A 14,328-nucleotide genomic window follows, 5' to 3' on the forward strand; every position below is an offset into this window, starting at 1 on the left:
AACATAAGATCTAATGAACACCCATACTGTTGATTAGGGACTGTCACAGATTGTACAAGATTGACAGAGTCAATAAGACTTAAAAAGTCTTTAACTAGTGGTTTTTAGTAGGGCAGCAACAAGTAGGACTTTATCATATTGTTGCATAATCCCAGCTAAGAAATCAGAAAAATCGTTGATAAAACCCTTATTGTATTTAGGTGGATGGTATATCATTTAAATACATCAGCAAAAAAGTATAAAAAGTCAATTTGCTCTCTTAAAGTAGCCACAAGCATTTAAAAATAAGAAAAGAGATCAATGTGACAAATGCATCGAGTACAAGATATTATGCTGTGTCTTGATTTTTACCCACTGATGCTAAGTACCAAGCTAAATTTGAAAAAGCTTACTTGTACTTACCCACTCATAAAAAGGAAGTCAACAAAATGATATTCCTACATTACTTCAAAGAAGTGCCAAATCCTGATGCAGAAATATTAGGTGTGAAAAGTAGCAAATCGTTAAATATGCCTAGTGGGGGCTGGGCAGTCTTTTGGCCTTGGGACCCTTGCACATTTTGTTTTTTCTCCAACTTAATTTTTTTTTCTTCCCTCCTGGCCATCTGACCTTATCACCGGACTCATCCTTAGAGACTTACATCATGACACTGTGTATAAGGATGCTACTCTTCTACTTGACATTTATCTGTTTTTATGATCATTTAGATTAATTTTTTTCATTCTTTGGTACTTAATCTTTAATATTATTGCCTAATCTTACTTGCTTTACTTTTATTGTAACTTTCTCTTTGACATCTTGTAAAGCAATTTGAGGTACATTGTTTGCAAATGTGCTATATGAAAAAATTTGTTGTTTTCTTAATTTTTTTGCAGGCCTCACGCGGACCAGCAGACCTCTAGCCACATTGTGGTTAACACTGCTACTAGAAGTGCAGTATGCAATCTGAATCATGTAGTCTGAATTCTTTCCATGTTATTACGTCTTGTGGTTTTTCACCTTAAAGTCATTTAATTCTTAATTTAAGGAGTTGCTGTTTCGAAGTAGGCAGTTCATAACTAATATTTTTCCTGAGCAGCGAGTAGTTGCAAGACTATCACTTTACTTAGTGTTGCTGTATATGACTGTATCTCGCCAGAAGATGGTGATGTCAGAGGGTATCATACATCATATTTGATGCCAGTAGAGACCATCCAGATACCTGAACTCCACGGAATGACCAACTTTTGTAACATGAAACGTATGTTAACTTACATATCTTGATAGTCGTTTGCAAAAGAGGGGCAAATATTATTAATTAAGTTAATGATTATGTTAGTGACATCTGCCCAAATATTGAACAATTCTCTCATTGCTCCACCTGAATTTACATACCATAAATACCCCTGGTAAACAGTTGTCATTTTACCTGGCAGTGATTTGCTGTGGTTCATGGTGACCCTGAAATTAAGTGTGTTTAAGATAGATAGATAGATAGATAGATAGATAGATAGATAGATAGATAGATAGATAGATAGATAGATAGATAGATAGATAGATAGATAGATAGATAGATAGATAGATAGATAGATAGATACTTTATTAATCCCAAGGGGAAATTCACATACTTTAAGACTGTTGCATTAGGTTCTTTGAAGAGGTGAACTGCATATTTCTTTTACGAAAAATCAATAATTAAGAGATGACACCCATTAGGTAATAATCATGTGATCTGGTTCACTGTGACCAGAATCAACATGCCATTATAAACAAAAATAAAGAGTGGCACACAGTGGTGCAGGCCCAGCATCATGATGTTGCAAAATGGGGCATCACCCCCTGAAATGAACTGTTCCACCCCATCAGTTTTTTGGCAAAATGAACACTTTTGCTTATTTATGTTGTGTCATAAAAATTGGTGTGCTTTGTCAGTGGTCAGGTAACTACACTGACTACTAATTCACACAAAATGTGTCCAGTTGCTGCAGCCTAAATGCTCCTCTAGTTGACACCCACTCTGTTTTGTATTAAAACAAGGCAAGCAGGAATAGGAATAGGATGCTACCCTAGAAACTCTCATTGTAAAAGTTATTGCGGATGTTATAGCTTCTGTCACTTAACTTTCTTTGCGTTCATGTGGGTTTATTTGGAGTCTCCAGTTTATTTCTCATATTGCAAAAATGTGAAGATTCAGTTGAAAGTACACTTAAAATTGACTTGATGTTGTTATCAGTAGTCTATACGGTGGAATAGTCAAAAACTAGTATCTGTCTAATGTCTGTGCCTTCTGGGAAAAAACTTGTTTATTAAATTATTTGAATATACTGCCTGTGTGGTAAATGAATGAATAAATTATTATTAGACATGTGGGTCTTAAAATGGAGTAATTGCTAACTGCTGCAGATAGGTAACAATAAAAACATCTAGAGTAGCTCATTGTTCCATGTGTGGCATTGTGAAGCAGCACCTAGTGCTGCTCCTTCTAAGCTCCAAGGACCAGTGGTTGTGAAGTTTATCTCCCCATTTCAACACAACTCTATGCTGAATACTCTTTCTTTCCTCATCACAAGAACATCTTGTGAGGGACAAACCAGCATCACAGCTGCAAATGACCCTGCTCCCTTGCCTGGCCAGGAGGCCATGATAAAGGAATATTTTCAGTGATATTTTCCTTCCGCCCCAGGACACGGACAAGGGAAAATGCTGCAGCAGCAACTACAAGTGGGGTGACAACCCAGCATCCACAGTGGGACACACTGGAAGGAAACGGCAGTGTGCGACTGCCTGCTATGGGCAGAGCATTCCCCTGTATACTAGGTGGCAGCATCCCATTTGGCAAGCCCCATGGCATGGGAATTATGGTCCCACGGGGTTGCCCTGTCGGGTTCTCTGGGGTCTGCCAGTGGGAGTTGTCGTATATTAACAGTACCAGGACCATTCCCTAACCCAGAAGTGCTTCACAGAGGCAACAGATTAATCACAGAAGTGGGTAGTTAAGAGAGGGTCCCTCACTTGACCCGGGGAGTCTGAGTCAGTAGTGCAGGACAAAACTTGTTTGGGAGGAGTAGAGGAGTAAAGAGATACGGAGAAAGAAAAGGAAAAGGAATTTGTTTGTACTGGGCCTGTGGAAAGGTACTTTTGGTAAATAAAAACATTCATTGTGATCCTGGGACATGTCTGTGTAATTGTGTTTGGAGTTGGGGCTCATTGGTGCTCCCTACAGGCTGCAATGTATTATAGTAAGTTCACTTGCTGCTCTAAAGTAACCCTCTTTACGTATTTCAGCATTGCGTCCCTACTTGTGCCTGAGGGAGGTTTTTCAAATTAGACTCAATTTTTCTTGCGACCCTTCTTTGAAAGTAGATGGATGGAAAAATAAGGTATAGAATAAACTACATTTACAGGCAGCACTGTACCATTAAAACTACACTGAGACCTTTCTGATTTCACTTTGAAGAGGACTGAGACATTTTCTCTTTAAAAAAAAGACTTTGCAATGTTTTGTACGTGCTGACAGAAGATATCAGTTGCTGTCTGTGATATTTTTATGGACACTTCGGTGAGTAGTTTGTACCTTTATAGCTTTGTAAAAAACTAATGTTATATAACATTAATGCATTTTTTTCCTCCTGATTCTTTCTTATTTATTGTGCTCTATCCTTCTCAGCAATTAAACAAGTTGACAACTATCAGCCAAAATGTCCAAAGTACTTCAGCTATCTTATCTTTGTATACACAAACATCTCCAGACTGAGATACATTAAGAAAAATATTGAGTGTTGTAACACATACTGGTCATTAAACTTAAAATCAGTGGTAGTACAGATCCCTCTAGTGGATGCTACAAGACTAGCTTTTTAAAGACAACTTAAAATGTTTATTTGATTAAACAAATACAAGAAAAACCAATTACAGTTACTTCAAAATGACAATAGATAGTAAATGAAGGACCCCACTATGACACCCATGGCTGCAAGTATAATTTTAATATACTGTAGGTGGATGAGGAAAGAGCCTAAACAGCTGCAAGAAAGGACTGTGCCCAAACCATGGCACAATAAAGAAAATCCATTACAATAATTTAGTTAAAATATTTTTGAATGTTTAACTTTTATGATTTTACATATCTTCCATTCATTTCTAAGTACCTTCTGTAGAAAGTGTTATCTCAAAGTAATTTACAACGTAAACACTGCTACAGTTCAAAGAATCAGGCTACTGTACCAGTATAAACAAAGGTGCAATTACAGGCAATAAAGAAAAGCCAACAGGTTCTTACATCAAGATACACAGACTGTGACTGATTCAGACAACCAAATGTGAGTGTTCTCCATGCTGTAGAAGTGAATATTCAGTTTGATGTTGAAAAGTGAGAAAAATAGAATAGAACAATAAGATAAAAGAGAAATGTTGCAGGACTGAGTAGTACAGAATATCATTTTCTTTACAAGCAATTACTTTTATGTTGAACATTTGGTAGTCACAAACAAAGTTTAATTTGTTTTACTTAGAGTCTTTCGGTGATAAATTTAGCAGATTTAGTAGTTTCAAGAGGGCTGAAAGTTGAAGTGGTGAGGTAGCCTTTTGCTGTTATGCACCAAAATCTGGAATACTTTACCAATACAGATATGTCAGGCTAACATTGTGAATCGTTTTTAAAAAAACTCCTAAACACTCACTTTTTTAATTTTGCTTTTCATAGATATGTTTTAGATCTGCTCCTAATAAACTATATATGCACAGAATTATCATAAACTTCTGAATTAGCAGTCATTATTCATTTTTTGTGGTTATTCTGTGGTGGCATTCTGTATCACCACCACCTGATCCTGTCCTGTGCAGCCATGAAAGAGGATACCCCAACTTCCCACAATCCTCTTAGTCTTAGAGTCTAAGACAAAGCCTAAAAAAAATAAGGAAGGACTTAAGAATATTTATGTTATGCAAAATGCTCAGTGGGGGCTTAGAAACCCTGTAGAATTAGATTTTTTCTCCAGTTTTATTTTGTTTTTTCTGGCCTTTCCACCCATCAAACCTTATCATCGGACTCATCTTTATAGATTTAAAGCCAATTCTATATATAAGGATTCTGCTTCCCTGTACAATATATCTAGCTTATGTAAGTGTATACTATTTTTTGTATGTTATGTATTCATTATTATTCTTGTCTAATTTTAATTTCTTTTTCTTTTGTTGTTGTTTGTTGCACGCATACAAGTATAAACAGAAAAGCACTTGCATAGCAGTAGTGTCGCGTCATGTGAAGTATAAACCTGGCCTAAAATGTTGATTAACGTTAGCAGCCTTCAACAACATGTGCAGGTCCTGAGGTCTACACTGTGCTAATAAAAAATCCATAACCAAGTGTCAGCTGGGTACTGTAACATCAGATAATATCTGTTAAACACTCAATATCAAAACTATTAAACATAATGCTAATCCATTAGTCCATTAATCCATTGCCAGATAAAGCCTATATAGAGCCCTAGGTGGTGGCTGGAGCTCGCACCCTTTAAGTTTCATAAATGGTGCACCTCAGTGTCACCTATATGTCCATAGCAGGCACTCAGTATTATTAGACTTCAACGATAGTCAGGTTCCTCATGGTATCTGGATCTTGCGCCCCTTGAGTTACCAAAATGGCACCCCTTGGTGTCCATAGCATGACAAAGGGGGCACTTGATTTAATTCCAGAGTGCATGCCGCTTGAGTTTCATTAATGGCACCCCTCAGTGCCCAGAGCACATACTTCTTAGCTTTCATAAACACACCAGCCCTAGTTATGACACATCTTGAACAGAACAGTTTAATGGTGTTATCCAATACCTCTCTGTATACAGTGTTTTTCTATAATTTGATGACAAGAAGCTTGCTGATCGTCACACAGTGAGTTTGGTTTTGACTTTGCAGCCTTGGGATTTAACTACCTTGGTGTAAATTCCGAGTGTCTCTTCTTCTCAGAATTCTGTGTAAATATGGTTAACCTTGAATATTTCTCTGTATATACTTGTTATGATCCAATGTACAGAGTTAAGCCAGAATAATGCTCGAGGCAGTATTCTTCTGCCATATAATGGTTAAAAAAGCATTATGCGGCAAAAAAAAAAAATCATAAACATGTCTAGGCCTTTTCTGACTCTAAAGTAACTCTTCAATATTCAATAGTGGACCAAAACTTGCAATCAAAACACAATGGTGTGCAAATGAGAAGCTGCAAAGCAGGTTTTAGAACAAATTGAAATTGAACCATTAGCGATAGGGATGACAATGTAAATTGGTCCTTAGATGTTAGCATGGATAGTGAAACTGATACATATGGCACTGTACGACTCAACCGCTGTGATGCCTGGTGAATTTGGTTGCTTGAATGTTCACTGTGGTACAAGTAGACAAGTAGCAAAAAGGCAAAATGATTGTGATCAAGTAGAAGGACAAGAAAGATGTTAGCCCCCTAAAGCATTGTTCATAATGCTGCAGCTGACCGTTTGTGTCAATAGACGTGTGAATGTTACTAAACCTTGCACTGTGGTAGTCTACAACAATACAAGAGGCACGTTGATTGTGCAGATCTAGCACTGTCATTCTATCCTCCCATGCTCAAGCAAAAGAAAAGTGTACAAAAAACACGCTTCTACTGTCCCAATTGTGATGTCAGGCTATACGTTGATCACTGTTCCAAAACACCACATTGAGGATGTGTACAAAATTTGCATTAGTACAGCAGTGTTCACATGTTTCTGTTACACATAATAACAATGTTTCTTGTTGAAAAAAATGTAGTGTTTTTGGCTTGTTTTTCCAGGAGTAAACATAAAGTATTGGAGGCTAAATTCCAGCCACTAGACAACACTTAATTTATAAGAATGGCCTGTTGGGCAGCAGGTTTTTATCTGTTGTGCTGTCATTTTCTTTGTTACTTTGTGCCACTTCTGCGATCATCTATCCCTTACAAGTCTTTGTAATAAATATATCATTTTTAACACTGAGTTCTCCATTGAACTAATTCCTTAAACATTTGTTTGCATGCTTAAAATCACTCTAAACATCTATAAACCCTGGAAATAGCTGGCATCTCTACTTGCAAGCAAGAACATCTGAACTGACCTCAGTTCAGAAAAGTTCATTGATGATATAAAATATTATCACTATTATTAAGTGCAGCAAAAAGAAAAAAAACTTTTTTCTTCATTATATTTATGCATATTGAAATACATGAAAATGTTATCTCTGAATACAATAAGCTAATAACACACGGTCACTCTGGAACTCCATATATTTTTGAGTTGCAGCCTTTGAGGATTGTGACCTATTGTATACATAAAATGGGAACCTTTAACACAGTTACCAATTTGTTTGCAGTTGTGAAATCATTGACTGTGATAGTTGAATTAAGCCATTCAAGTGTTGCAAAGTGCATGTTTGACTTAAAGTTGAACTCCTTATCACTAAAGAAATTTGGCTGGGCATGTTTTCCAAAGACACATTTATATTTTAGTTGTGTGGATGAATTTAACCTCAAGTCTAGTGAAATTACCATTGCTTTTAGTCACAATTTGCAAACAGTTAAACAACAAGAAGTCACAATACAGGACTTGACTTGCAAGTCGGAGAGCAAGTCAAACATAATGACTTGGGCTTCTGAATGCTGTTGCCGATTACATATATAACTAGTCAAATCAAATCAAATCCAATAGCCTTTTATTGTCAATTCACTATATGTTCAGAACATACAGGAGAATTGAAATACTGTTTCTCTCTCATCTTCGTAGTACAATAAAATATAATATAAAAAAGAAAAAAAAAGTATAACATATAAGTTAAATAACATTAGAACTTGTAAAGTAGACCTGTGTACAATGTACAATAGTCAGTAGTGCAAAAGCCAATTACAGTAAAAAATGAGAAGGTGCATTATAGAGTAACTTATGAGATGTACAAAAAGACAAACAGCAGCAGATGTAATATTGAGTCTTTATATACTGTAATACCAGCTGAGGTAGGGTACTTGGTAGATAGTGACTCTTGTTACTGTCCAGGGGCAGGGGGCAAGGGGGAAGGTAGTGGACAGATTTCAGCATCCTGACAGCTTGGTGGATGAAGCTGTTAGACAGTCTTGTGGAGCGGGCTCAGAGGCTCCAGTACCTTTTCCCTGAGGGGAGCAGGCTTAAAGGGAGTGTAAGGGGTGGGAGGAGTCACCAGCAATGCTGATGGCTCTACGGGTGAGACGGGTGTGGAAAATGTCCTTGAAGGAGGGAAGTGCGGCACCAATGATCCACTATGCATTGCAGGAACTTCCTACAGGAGGCAGTGCAGCCTCCATACCACACAGAGATGCAGCTGGTGAGGATTCTCTCGATTGTGCCCCGGTAGAAAGAACACATGAAGGGGGGTGGAACTTGTGCTCTCCTCAGTTTGTGTAGAAAGTAGAAGTGGGTATGAGCTTTCTTGGCCAGTGATGTGGTGTTATCTAACCAGGAGAGGTCCTCGGAGATGTACGTCCCCAGAAACTTGGTGCTACTCACCCTTTCCACAACTGCACCGGCGATGGTCAGTGGAGGGTGCTGTGAATGACCTCTCCTGAAATCGACCACAATCTCTTTGCTCTTTCCCACGTTCAAGAAGAGATTGTTGTCTTTACACCACTGGACCAGTTGGCTCACCTCGTTCCTGTATTTGGCTTCATCATTGTTGGTGTAGAGGCCGACCACGGGTGTATTGTCTGCAAACTTGCAAACTTGTCTGAGGCTAAGGATCTGCGCTGGTATCCTGAAGATTGCCGGTTCGAATCCCCGTCACTGCCAAAAGAGATCCTACTCTGCTGGGCCCTTGAGCAAGACCCTTAACCTGTAATTGCTCCAGGGGCACTGTACAATGGCTGACCCTGCACTCTAACCCCAAGGGGTATGCGAAAACTAACAAATTTCTAATACGAGAAATCGTATAAGACGAAATAAAGAACAAAAAAAAAAAAAAAAAACAAAAAACTTGACAATGTGATTGGAACTGTAGATTGGTACACAGTCATGGGTCTGCAGGGTAAAGAGCAACGGGCTGAGCACACACCCTTGTGGGGCCCCTGTGCTCAACGTGTTGGTCTTAGGGGTGATATTGCCGGCCTGCACATTTTGTAGCCTCCCTGTAAGAAAGTCCAACACCCAGTTGCAGAGAGAGGTTTTGAGTCCCAAATGGCTGAGTTTTTTATTAGCTGCTGGGGAATTATTGTGTTGAATGCTGAACTAAAATCTAAGAACAACATTCACACATAGGAGTTCTTTGAGTCCAGGTGGGTGAGGGCTGGATGGAGAGCAGCAGAAATGGCATCCTCTATGGACCTGTTTGACCTGCATGCAAACTGAAACGGGTCGTGGGAGGGGGGAAGAATGGACTTAATGCTCTGCACAACCAGCCACTCAAAGCATTTCATGATGGTGGAAGTCAGTGCTACAGCTGATAGTCATTATAGCTAGATGGGAGGAGCTTCTTAGGGACAGGAATTATGGTTGTGACTTTAAAACATGTGGGAACAGCAGCTTGGTCCAGGGAGATGTTGAAGATGTCAGCAAGGACATCCTTGAGCTCCTCAGCACAATCCATCAAAGCACGACCAGGTATGTTGTCTGGTCCGACTGTCTTCCGTGGGTTGATCCTAGAGAGGGTTCTCTTCACGCTGGCCATGGCCAGACATATGGCCTGCTCGCCTTTGGGGGGGAATGGTTTTCTGTGCTGGTATGCTCTTTTGTGTCTCGAACTGGTCAAAGAAGTCATTTAGGCAGTTAAGCAGCGTGATGTTACCTTCACAGGTCTGTGGTGGGGGTTTTTCCACTCTGTTTTGGTTAAACAAACACACAATAGTGAACAGACATCTCTGACCTATCTTCCATTTGCACTGTACAAAATACTCTTGTCCTTCCTGTCTTCCTTGTAGTTGCTATTGTTCTTCACTTTTTGTTAGATTGTATGCATTGTACTTCCCACTGAGTATTATCTGCTTATGATTCCAAGGATTAATAAAATAACAGTGGGAGGTCAAGCTTTTAGTTACAGGGCCCCTAAACGGTGGAATGGTCTGCCTGCTACTATAAGAGATGCCCCTTCGGTCTCAGCTTTTAAATCCCAGCTGAAGACTCACTACTTCAGTTTAGCATATCCTGACTAGAGCTGCTGATTAACTGTACAGACTGCATCTCTGTTGTTAGTTATTAGCACTAAAACATAAGTAACATGATAGTTAGAATTGGATACTAACCCTCACCGATTCTCTCTTCTCGGTACTCAAATGTGGCACTTGGTGCCGCGGCCCACCTGCCAAGTTGTTTTGCCTGCCTAAGGTAAAGTCATCCCTGATGGAGGATCACAGGAATCGTGGGAAAGAGGGGTCCTTTCATCGGATTGGCTGGCCCAGCGCTGTTTCAGCTGTGGAATGGCCAAATGGGGGAGGCAGCTTGATGGATGAGGTCTCCAGGACTCTAAACATATCCAAATTATATTATGTGATATCATCTACTGTTAAATTCTGTTACGTACTTCTAAAATTTTTATTTTTATACTCTATCTATCTATCTATCTATCTATCTATCTATCTATCTATCTATCTATCTATCTATCTATCTATCTATCTATCTATCTATCTATCTATCTATCTATCTATCTATCTATTGAGGATTTGATCTGTTCTGTGTATTGTATTGTATTGACCCCCTTCATTTTGACACCCACTGCATGCCCAACCTACCTGGAAAGGGGTCTCTCTTTGAACTGCCTTTCCCAAGGTTTCTTCCATTTTTTCCCTACAAGGTTTTTTTTTTTGGGAGTTGTTCCTTGTCTTCTTAGAGAGTCAAGGCTGGGGGGCTGTCAAGAGGCAGGGCCTGTTAAAGCCCATTGCGGCACTTCTTGTGTGATTTTGGGCTATACAAAAATAAATTGTATTGTATTGTATTGTATTTGATTGTTATCTCAGACACAAAAGCCCACCACTACAATTCACTATGGTAAAATTTAACCAGCTTGATTCTGTTGTAGCAAGTCACACACAGTTGTGGAGGCTGTTGAGAGAGCTATTTTGAGTCACTTGTGGGTGACACGCTATATAACTAAAGGTAATAAGTGCATTCTGTAACTGCAACTTGCTGTGATTTTTGTCTCATCATATAGTGTGATGCCATCTGTAGCTAATGAGCTGTAATGCAACTGAGAGAATTACCTACAGTAAAATAAACTTACACCCATTTATATATATATATATATATATACTGCGTATATATATATATATATATATATATATATACTGTATATATATATATATATATATATATATATATATATACTGTGTGTATATATATATATATACATATATATACTGTGTATATATATATATATATATATATATATATATATATATATATATATATATATATATATATATATATACTGTGTATATATATATATATATATATAGTGGCCTGTACAGACAGACACAGACACAAGTTCACAAGCACAACACAGGTTTTATTTACAGTCACAGGACAAAGCATTCTTTCAGTCTCTGTCTCTTTCCTTCCGTCTCCACTCCCCCTCTAGTAAGCTTTGTCCTCCACCTCCCGACTCTGGCTCTCAGAATGAAGGCAGCGGAATTCCTTTATGCTGCACTTGGGAGTACTTCCAGTGGCCTGTTAGTGTGGTCTGGAAGCACTTCCGGGTAAGGCGGAAGCTGGATGAAATAGGGCTCTGCAGCACCTGCAGCACCCCCAGTGGCACCCTTGGAACCCAACAGGGCTGAGCCACCAAACTCCAACTCCCAATGTGCCCTGTGGGAATCCGTGGTGCTGCTGCAATCCAAGGGGGCTGCCATCTAGCAATCTAGGGTAGATAATGCCTGCTCTGTCCCCTGGTCCTTCCAATTCATAGGCATGCCAGCCAGGTAAGGGCCCTGGCCATCCGCCACTATACTGTATATATATACTGTATATATTTTGAGAGTTTTGAACTCTTTTGAGACCCTCCCCAAAGGGGCAACATGCCAAAATGCAATAGTCGCATTCCATCGAGGGCTGCTTGTCTGTCACTGAGGCAACTGCAAGTTCACAGCACCTCACAGGTTTGAAGCATTACAGACGCAACTGTAAGCTCACCGCATCCATGTGCAATGCCTCTGTCACCCGATGGGTGATGCAGGGAACATTATAACTTGGCCACTGACCTGGCTCCGACCCTGTCTGTTTGCTGTGTCTGTGTGTAGAATGGTATCTCCGGTTGCAATAAATAACCTTGCTGCTCCTATCTGAAGTTGAATAAACCTGGTTTTCCTGAAGTCCTTAGACTCAGCCTCATCTTTTGGGTGCAAGACAGCAACTCAGGCATCCCCATAAATCTTTATATATAGATGTGAGTGTGTGCACTATGTTATAGACTGGCTCCTCCTTCAGGGATAGCTCCCATCTTGCACCACAATTGAACTAAGTAGATATGAAAATTAATGCATGTATTTTTTTAAATTCTATATACAAGTGTTGAGAAAAGCTACATTCATAATGGCTAACACGGTACAACACCCTAGTACTACAGATATACAAGTGTTGTAAAGGAAACTGAAATGAGGCCAAAAGGCTCCACTGCTTCTTCTTTTGTAGCTACAACTATAGAAGAAACCAAGGAGTCATAGGAGAAAATTGTGCCTGAAAAGAGGTCAGTCACTCATTTAAAAGATGCTTGCAGAGAAGATAACAATTCAATGCAGACTGAAAAAGAATGATGTGTAACAGCAGTGCTTCTCGACCATTATGAGTCATGTATCCCCTCAATTACACCTTCTTACATTTTGAAATGTCTTTTAAAAGATAAACTTCTTCAAATAGATAGATAGATAGATAGATAGATAGATAGATAGATAGATAGATAGATAGATAGATAGATAGATAGATAGATAGATAGATAGATAGATAGATAGATAGGGGAAATTCACATACTCCAGCAGCAGCATACTGATACAAAAAACAATATTAAATTAAAGAGTAATAAAAATGCAGGTACAAACAGACAATAACTTTGAATAATGTTAACATTTACCCCACCCCAAAGGGTGGAACTGAAGAGTCGCATAGTTTGGGGGAGGAACAATCTCCTCAGTCTGTCAGTGGAGCAGGACAGTGACAGCAGTCTGTCGCTGAAGCTGCTCCTCTGTCTGGAGATGATACTGTTCAGTGGATGCAGTGGATTCTCCATAATTGATAGGAGCCTGCTGAGCTCCCGTCGCTCTGCCACGGATGTCAAACTGCCCAGCTCTATGCCTAAATACATAATCTGCCTGATGATGTCCACTTCAAGAGTCTGGATCTCATTTGTAAATGAGTTGTGCCTCTGAGACGTACTGCATTGCTACTGTCTAAATGTTGGTAAAGTGCTGCAAGACAAGTAATGGGACCAATTATGATAAATAGGACACAGTTTGTGCTTATCTGAGCCATCCACAGTCTATGCTTCAATGGCTTTGGATTTTTATTTATTCATTTATTAATTTGCTTATTTATATATGAGGTATGTGTCCTAGACAGAGAAACTATCTAATGAGACCTTGAATGTTTTACACTAGAAGTAATAGTAGCAGGAATAGTAATATAGCAATACTGTCACATGTACAGAGTGCAGAGAAATTCTTACTGACCAATATGCACACATCGCCACGATAAACAAGAATGCATTAAAATATATAAGTTCATTATTCGATAGAAAACAAAATTTAGCGCACCTGATGTCCGCCTTACCCTGCAATGAAATACAGAAGAGAAAATTAAAATAATACTCAAAGAAAATGACTGTATCCTTGTTTGTCTCAAGCCCAACATGAATTAATACTTTATTGAAGAGGTCAAAAGAGCTAAGCACAAAACCAGAAAGGACAATCCTAAGGTAGTCAGAAGGGGCATAGATTGGCCTATAATTGTGGAAATGGATGCATCCACACAGCTCCCCACATCACAAGGAGAATGTCAAAGTTAGTGGTCTAATTATCCATGGAAATATTCTTTACAATGGCACTGCAGGTTAAGAACCGGGTGCATTAATAAAAGCAATGCACTATAGAGGTACTCTCGTCATTGTCTAAAATTAGAGTTTAATAGCAATTTGAATGTAATGTCTTAAATAAGATCTGTCTCATTTTGTTATAGCTCTGTAACCTGTGCCCATAGTTTGTGCTGCAAATAAAGGACATAAGGACAAGCTCCATGGCCTGACTTTGCACTTTGTTATCAGTAGCTTAAAGATGATGTAAGTCTTTTAAAATTATTTCACAACAGACAAAGCTTGCCTGCAGAAAGAAGGTAATTTGTTTCATTAAGACAAAATGTTTATTTT

This window comes from Erpetoichthys calabaricus, chromosome 4 (genome assembly GCF_900747795.2).
Source record: "Erpetoichthys calabaricus chromosome 4, fErpCal1.3, whole genome shotgun sequence".
NCBI classification, from domain to species: Eukaryota; Metazoa; Chordata; class Cladistia; order Polypteriformes; family Polypteridae; genus Erpetoichthys; species Erpetoichthys calabaricus.